Consider the following 7,176-nt stretch of genomic DNA (forward strand, 5'->3'; position numbering starts at 1 on the left):
ACTTTTTTGGGCTTCCAGGTGCCCTTGGGTTTTCCCTTGAAGTTTCCCTGGGCTACGGCCAGGGCCTCCCTAGGAGCGGCTGGCTCGGCCTTCCGCTTCTGCTTCCGACTGGAATTGCCTCCAGTTTCCTGGGCGAATGCTTTCTGCTTGCCACTCCGGAGTCGATCTTCGTCTTCTCCGTTAGCATACTTGGTGGCAATCTCCATCATCCGATTCAGAGACATCTCTCCAGTTCGACCGAACTTCAGATTTAACTCTCTGTATTTAACACCTTCCTTGAAGGCACAAACTGCTTGATGGTCCGGCACGTTCTCAACCGAGTGATGCAGCGTGATCCACCTCTGGATGTATTCCCTCAGAGTTTCATTCGGCTTCTGCACACAAGACCGTAACTCTGTTAGGCCTGCAGGTCGCTTGCATGTTCCTTCAAAGGTTGTGATAAACACTCGGGAGAGGTCCTCCCAAGTGTAAATGCTGCTGGGTGCCAACTGATTTAGCCATGCTCTGGCCGAGCCCTCTAACATGAGAGGAAAATGCTTCATGGCCACCTCGTCATTGCCACCGCCAATCTGTACGGCCACCCGGTAATCTTCGAGCCAGGTGTTAGGCTTAGATTCACCGGTGAACTTGCCGATTCCAGTCGCCAACCTGAAATTGGGAGGTATCACTGCGGCTCTGATGGCTCGACTGAAGCACTCTGGCCCTGAAGCGCGTACTCTGCTGCTGGCAGGCGCATCTCTGTTGTGGCCTTCTCGATGAGCTCTGTTCCTGTCAACCAAACCTTGAACGAGGATGGATCTCGCATCAAAGCCTGGGTCCCTGGGGTCGACTGGAATCCTCTGCCCAACACTATGAGGGCGTCTGTCATCTTGCCGTCGAGGCGCATATGACCCACTCCTCGGGGGAGGGGTTGGCACTCGACGTCGATCATCACGGTCGAACCGGCGATCGTACTGCTCATTCCTCATGTATTGATCATGCTGGTCGCCATGTCCCTCACGCCTCGGGGGCGATCTCGGGCTGTGAGCCGACTCGACTGTATCCATCGCAACGGATCGACTGTGGATCCTGTTCCGCGACTGAGAGACAGCAGAATTCTGGTTTCCCGCCGCCCGGAGCAGCGCTCTGATCTGCAACAAGCCCCTGCCCGCCTCCGACTGGGAGGGCTGAATTGATTCTGCTGTACGGGCCGCAGCGGCCAAATTCTGAACTGGGGTTCAGTATACCTGCGTCGGCGGGAAGAGCTGGCGTCGACTAGACTCTAGAGCCCGCTGACGCGCTTGCTCGTCGAGTGCTCGCTGAAGATTCTCCAGTCGAGTGCGCTCGGCCAAGTTGGCCAAACGCGCGTCCTCCAAGGCCCGGGCCTCGGGGGTCTCTCCGACGATAGGAGTGCGGAGCGCGTCCATGTTCCGGCGGCGAAGCTCCTCTCGCTGCAATGACGTGAGAGGTTCGGGGAGATACTCGTCGTGGGGATGCGACGGATCGCCCCCACCCGCGCCTCCATCAGTGCGAGGGGAACCGGGGGGACTGTGTGTTCCATCGACCGCCAGGACCTCAGCCGCTGGATCGCTGCTGTCGCTGTTGGGGAACGTAGTAATTTCAAAAAATTTCCTACGCACACGCAAGATCATGTGATGCATAGCAACGAGATGGGAGAGTGTTGTCTACGTACCCAACGCAGACCGACTGCGGAAGCGTTGACACGACGTAGAGGAAGTAGTCGTACGTCTTCACGATCCAACCGATCAAGCACCGAAACTACGGCACCTCCGAGTTCGAGCACACGTTCAGCTCGATGACGATCCCCGGACTCCGATCCAGCAAAGTGTCGGGGAAGAGTTCCGTCAGCACGACGGCGTGGTGACGATCTTGATGAACTACAGCAGCAGGGCTTCGCCTAAACTCCGCTACAGTATTATCGAGGAATATGGTGGCAGGGGGCACCGCACACGGCTAAGGAATAGATCACGTGGATCAACTTGTGTGTCTAGAGGTGTCCCCTGCCTCCGTATATAAAGGAGAGGGAGGGCTGGCCGGCCAAGGAGGAGGGCGCAGGAGAGTCCTACTCCCTCTGGGAGTAGGATTCCCCCCCAATCCTAGTCCAACTTAGGATCTCGGAGGGGGAAAAGAGGAGGAGGGGGCCGGCCACCTCTCCTAGTCCTAATAGGACTAGGGGAAGGGGGAGGCGCGCAGCCCATCTAGGGCAGCCCCTTCTCTTTTCCACTAAGGCCCACTATGGCCCATATAGCTCCCGGGGGGTTCCGGTAACCCTCCCGGTATTCCGGTAAAATCCCGATTTCACCCGGAACACTTCCGATATCCAAACATAGGCTTCCAATATATCAATCTTTACGTCTCGACCATTTCGAGACTCCTCGTCATGTCCGTTGATCACATCCGGGACTCCGAACAACCTTCGGTACATCAAAATGCATAAACTCATAATATAACTGTCATCGTAACCTTAAGCGTGCGGACCCTACGGGTTCGAGAACAATGTAGACATGACCGAGACACGTCTCCGGTCAATAACCAATAGCGGGACCTGGATGCCCATATTGGCTCCTACATATTCTACGAAGATCTTTTCGGTCAGACCGCATAACAACATACGTTGTTCCCTTTGTCATCGGTATGTTACTTGCCCGAGATTCGATCGTCGGTATCCAATACCTAGTTCAATCTCGTTACCGGCAAGTCTCTTTACTCGTTCCGTAATACATCATCTCACAACTAACATATTAGTTGTAATGCTTGCAAGGCTTATGTGATGTGTATTACCGAGAGGGCCCAGAGATACCTCTCCGACAATCGGAGTGACAAATCCTAATCTCGAAATACGCCAACCCAACATCTACCTTTGGAGACACCTGTAATGCTCCTTTATAATCACCCAGTTACGTTGTGACGTTTGGTAGCACCCAAAGTGTTCCTCCGGCAAACGGGAGTTGCATAATCTCATAGTCATAGGAACATGTATAAGTCATGAAGAAAGCAATAGCAACATACTAAACGATCGGGTGCTAAGCTAATGGAATGGGTCATGTCAATCAGATCATTCAACTAATGATGTGACCTCGTTAATCAAATAACAACTCTTTGTTCATGGTTAGGAAACATAACCATCTTTGATTAACGAGCTAGTCAAGTAGAGGCATACTAGTGACACTCTGTTTGTCTATGTATTCACACATGTATTATGTTTCCGGTTAATACAATTCTAGCATGAATAATAAACATTTATCATGATATATAAGGAAATAAATAATAACTTTATTATTGCCTCTAGGGAATATTTCCTTCAGTCTCCCACTTGCACTAGAGTCAATAATCTAGATTACACAGTAATGATTCTAACACCCATGGAGCCTTGGTGCTGATCATGTTTTGCTCATGGAAGAGGCTTAGTCAACGGGTCTACAACATTCAGATCCGTATATATCTTGCAAATTTCTATGTCTCCCACCTGGAATAAATCATGGATGGAATTGAAGTGTCTCTTGATGTGCTTGGTTCTCTTGTGAAATCTGGATTCCTTTGCCAAGGCAATTGCACCAGTATTGTCACAAAAGATTTTCATTGGACCCGATGCACTAGGTACGACACCTAGATCGGATATGAACTGCTTCATCCAGACTCCTTCGTTCGCTGCTTCCGAAGCAGCCATGTACTCCGCATCACATGTAGATCCCGCTACGACGCTTTGTTTAGAACTGCACCAACTGACAGCTCCACCGTTTAATGTAAACACGTATCCGGTTTGCGATTTAGAATCGTCCGGATCAGTGTCAAAGCTTGCATCAACGTAACCTTTTACGGTGGAGCTCTTTGTCACCTCCATAAACGAGAAACATATCCTTAGTCCTTTTCAGGTATTTCAGGATGTTCTTGACCGCTATCTAGTGATGCACTCCTGGATTACTTTGGTACCTCCCTGCTAAACTTATAGCAAATCACACATCATGTCTGGTACACAACATTGCATACATGATAGAACCTATGGCTGAGGCATAGGGAATGACTTTCATTTTCTCTCTATCTTCTGCAGTGGTCGGGCATTGAGTGTGACTCAACTTCACACCTTGTAACACAGGAAAGAACCCTTTCTTTGACTGGTCCATTTTGAACTTCTTCAAAACTTTATCAAGGTATGTGCTTTGTGAAAGTCCAATTAAGCGCCTTGATATATCCCTATAGATCTTGATGCCCAATATACAGGCAGCTTCACCAAGGTCTTTCATTGAAAAATTCTTATTCAAGTATCCTTTTATGCTATCCAGAAATTCGATATCATTTCCAATCAACAATATGTCATCCACATATAATATCAGAAATGCTACGGAGCTCCCACTCACTTTCTTGTAAATACAGGCTTCTCCAAAAGTCTGTATAAAACCATATGCTTTGATCACACTATCAAAGCGTATATTCCAACTCCGAGATGCTTGCACCAGTCCATAAATGGATCGCTGGAGCTTGCACACTTTGTTAGCACCTTTATGATCGACAAAACCTTCTGGTTGCATCATATACAAGTCTTCTTTAAGATATCCATTAAGGAATGCAATTTTGACATCCATTTGCCAAATTTCATAATCATAAAATGTGGCAATTCCTAACATGATTCGGACAAACTTAAGCATCACGACGGGTGAGAAGGTCTCATCATAGTCAACTCCTTGAACTTGTTGAAAACATTTCGCAACAAGTCGAGCTTTGTAGACAGTAACATTACCGTCAGCGTCAGTCTTCTTCTTGAAGATTCATTTATTCTCATCGGGCAAGTCAACCAAAGTCCACACTTTGTTCTCATACATGGATCCCATCTCAGATTTCATGGCCTCAAGCCATTTCGCGGAATCTGGGCACATCATCGCTTCCTCATAGTTCGTAGGTTCATCATGGTCTAGTAACATGACTTCTAGAATAGGATTACTGTACCACTCTGGTGTGGATCGTACTTGAAAGTGCATTATATCGATTAGAGGGGGGTGAATAGGCGATTTTTATGAATTCTTCAATGAGGAATTTGCTAGTGAGGAAATTCCTTAGTGAAGAACTACTTGCAGTGGAATAAGTACTCAGAAGTAAACATAACAGAAGACAAGCATAGTCATCATGATGAAATGAAAGCAAGCACAGAGTACAGAAAGCGTAATCACAGGATAACACTAAATGAAGACAAACAGACTGAAGAAATTGAACTGAGGAAATTGAGGAAGTCTTCAGTCAAAGTCTTCAAACACAGATATGACAAGCACACAACACAATAACAAGGAAATGAAAGAGTTGAGGAAATAGAACCAGTTGGCTTGGTGAAGACAATGATTTGGTAGACTAGTTCCAACTGCTGTCTCAGTTGTACATCTGGTTGGAGCGGCTAGGTATTTAAACCTGAGGACACACAGTCCCGGACACACAGTCCTCACCGTATTCTCCTTGAGCTAAGGACACACAGTCCTCTCCCAATCACTCATGGTAAGTCTTCAGGTGACTTCCGAACCTTCACAAACTCGGTCACTCGGCGATCCACAATTCCTCTTGGATGCTCTAGACCATGACGCCTAACCTTCTGGAAGAAGCACAGTCTTTAAAGGTAACAAGCGTCGGATCTACTCAGGATCAATCTCTTTAGTGATGCTCAATCACTTTGGGTTTGTAGGTGTTTGGGTTTGGGTTTTGGATTTTCCTCACTTAATGATTTTCGCTCAAAGTCCTCGGAGGATGGGATGCTCTCAAATGACAAGTGTCAGTTTCTCGCGGAGCAGCCAACCAGCTAGTGGTTGTAGGGGGTGGCTATTTATAGCCTAGGGAGCAGCCCGACATGATAAGACATAAATGCCCTTCAATGATATGACCGTTAGGTGGATAAGATATTTTGGGACAGCTGGCGCGTAGCACAGCAACGTTCGGAAATTTGAGGTTCAAATTCCTCAGGGCTATCATGTTCCTCACTTTGTAGGCAATTCGCACTGGTGAATTCCTAACTCCTCAGTCAGAACAAGGTCCTCAGTGACCAGAAGAACTGCGTCTCTGTCACTGAAGAAATTGACCGAGCTGTATGAGATTTCCAATGGCTTCACTCGAAGGGATTGGTAGGTGTAGGATTTTGAGTTGAGCATCACATGGAAATTTCTCCTTAGTATTTCCTCGACCCCCTTTAACAGTACGGAAAGAGAAAATGAAACTACGAAAACAAAAGTCTTCACGCTTCATGTTCCTCGAATGAAAACCAAGTCTTCAAGGTCACACCAATTTCTTCACTTCCAAAGTCTTCAAAAAGTGTTCAGAATGCCAAAGTCTTCAGTCAAAGAACTTCATTTTTAGGGGTCGACTTTCTCTGTAAATATCAAACTCCTCATAGACTTATAGACCTGTGTACACTCATAAACATATTAGATCCTTAACCTATAAGTCTTCAATACACCAAAATCACTAAGGGGCACTAGATGCACTTACAGTACTCTGGTTGACCTATGAGGTTCGGTAGTAACTTGATCTGAAGTTTCATGATCATTATCATTAGCTTCCTCACTAATTGGTGTAGGAGTCACTGGAACTGATTTTTGTGATAAATACTTTCCAATTTGGGAGAAGGTACTATTATTCATCAAGTTCTACTTTCCTCCCACTCACTTGTTTCGAGAGAAACTCCTTCTCTAGAAAGGATACATTCTACCAACGAATATCTTGCCTTCGGATCTGTGATAGAAGGTGTACCCAACAGTCTCCTTTGGGTATCCTATGAAGACACATTTCTCCGATTTGGGTTCGAGCTTATCAGGTTGAAGCTTTTTCAAATAAGCATCGCAGCCCCAAACTTTAAGAAATGACAGGTTAGGTTTCTTACCAAACCACAGTTCATATGGTGTCATCTCAATGGATTTAGATGGTGCCCTATTTAATGTGAATGTAGCCGTCTCTAAAGCATAACCCCAAAGCGATAGTGGTAAATCAGTAAGAGACATCATAGATCGCACCATATCTAATAAAGTACGGTTACGACGTTCGGATACACCATTACGCTATGGTGTTCCAGGTGGTGTGAGTTGCGGAACTATTCCACATTGTTTTTAAATGAAGGCCAAACTCGTAACTCAGATATTCGCCTCCGCGATCAGATCGTAGAAACTTTATTTTCTTGTTACGATGATTCTCCACTTCACTCTAAAATTC

The sequence above is a fragment of the Triticum urartu genome, chromosome 3, assembly GCF_003073215.2.
Source record: "Triticum urartu cultivar G1812 chromosome 3, Tu2.1, whole genome shotgun sequence".
NCBI lineage: Eukaryota > Viridiplantae > Streptophyta > Magnoliopsida > Poales > Poaceae > Triticum > Triticum urartu.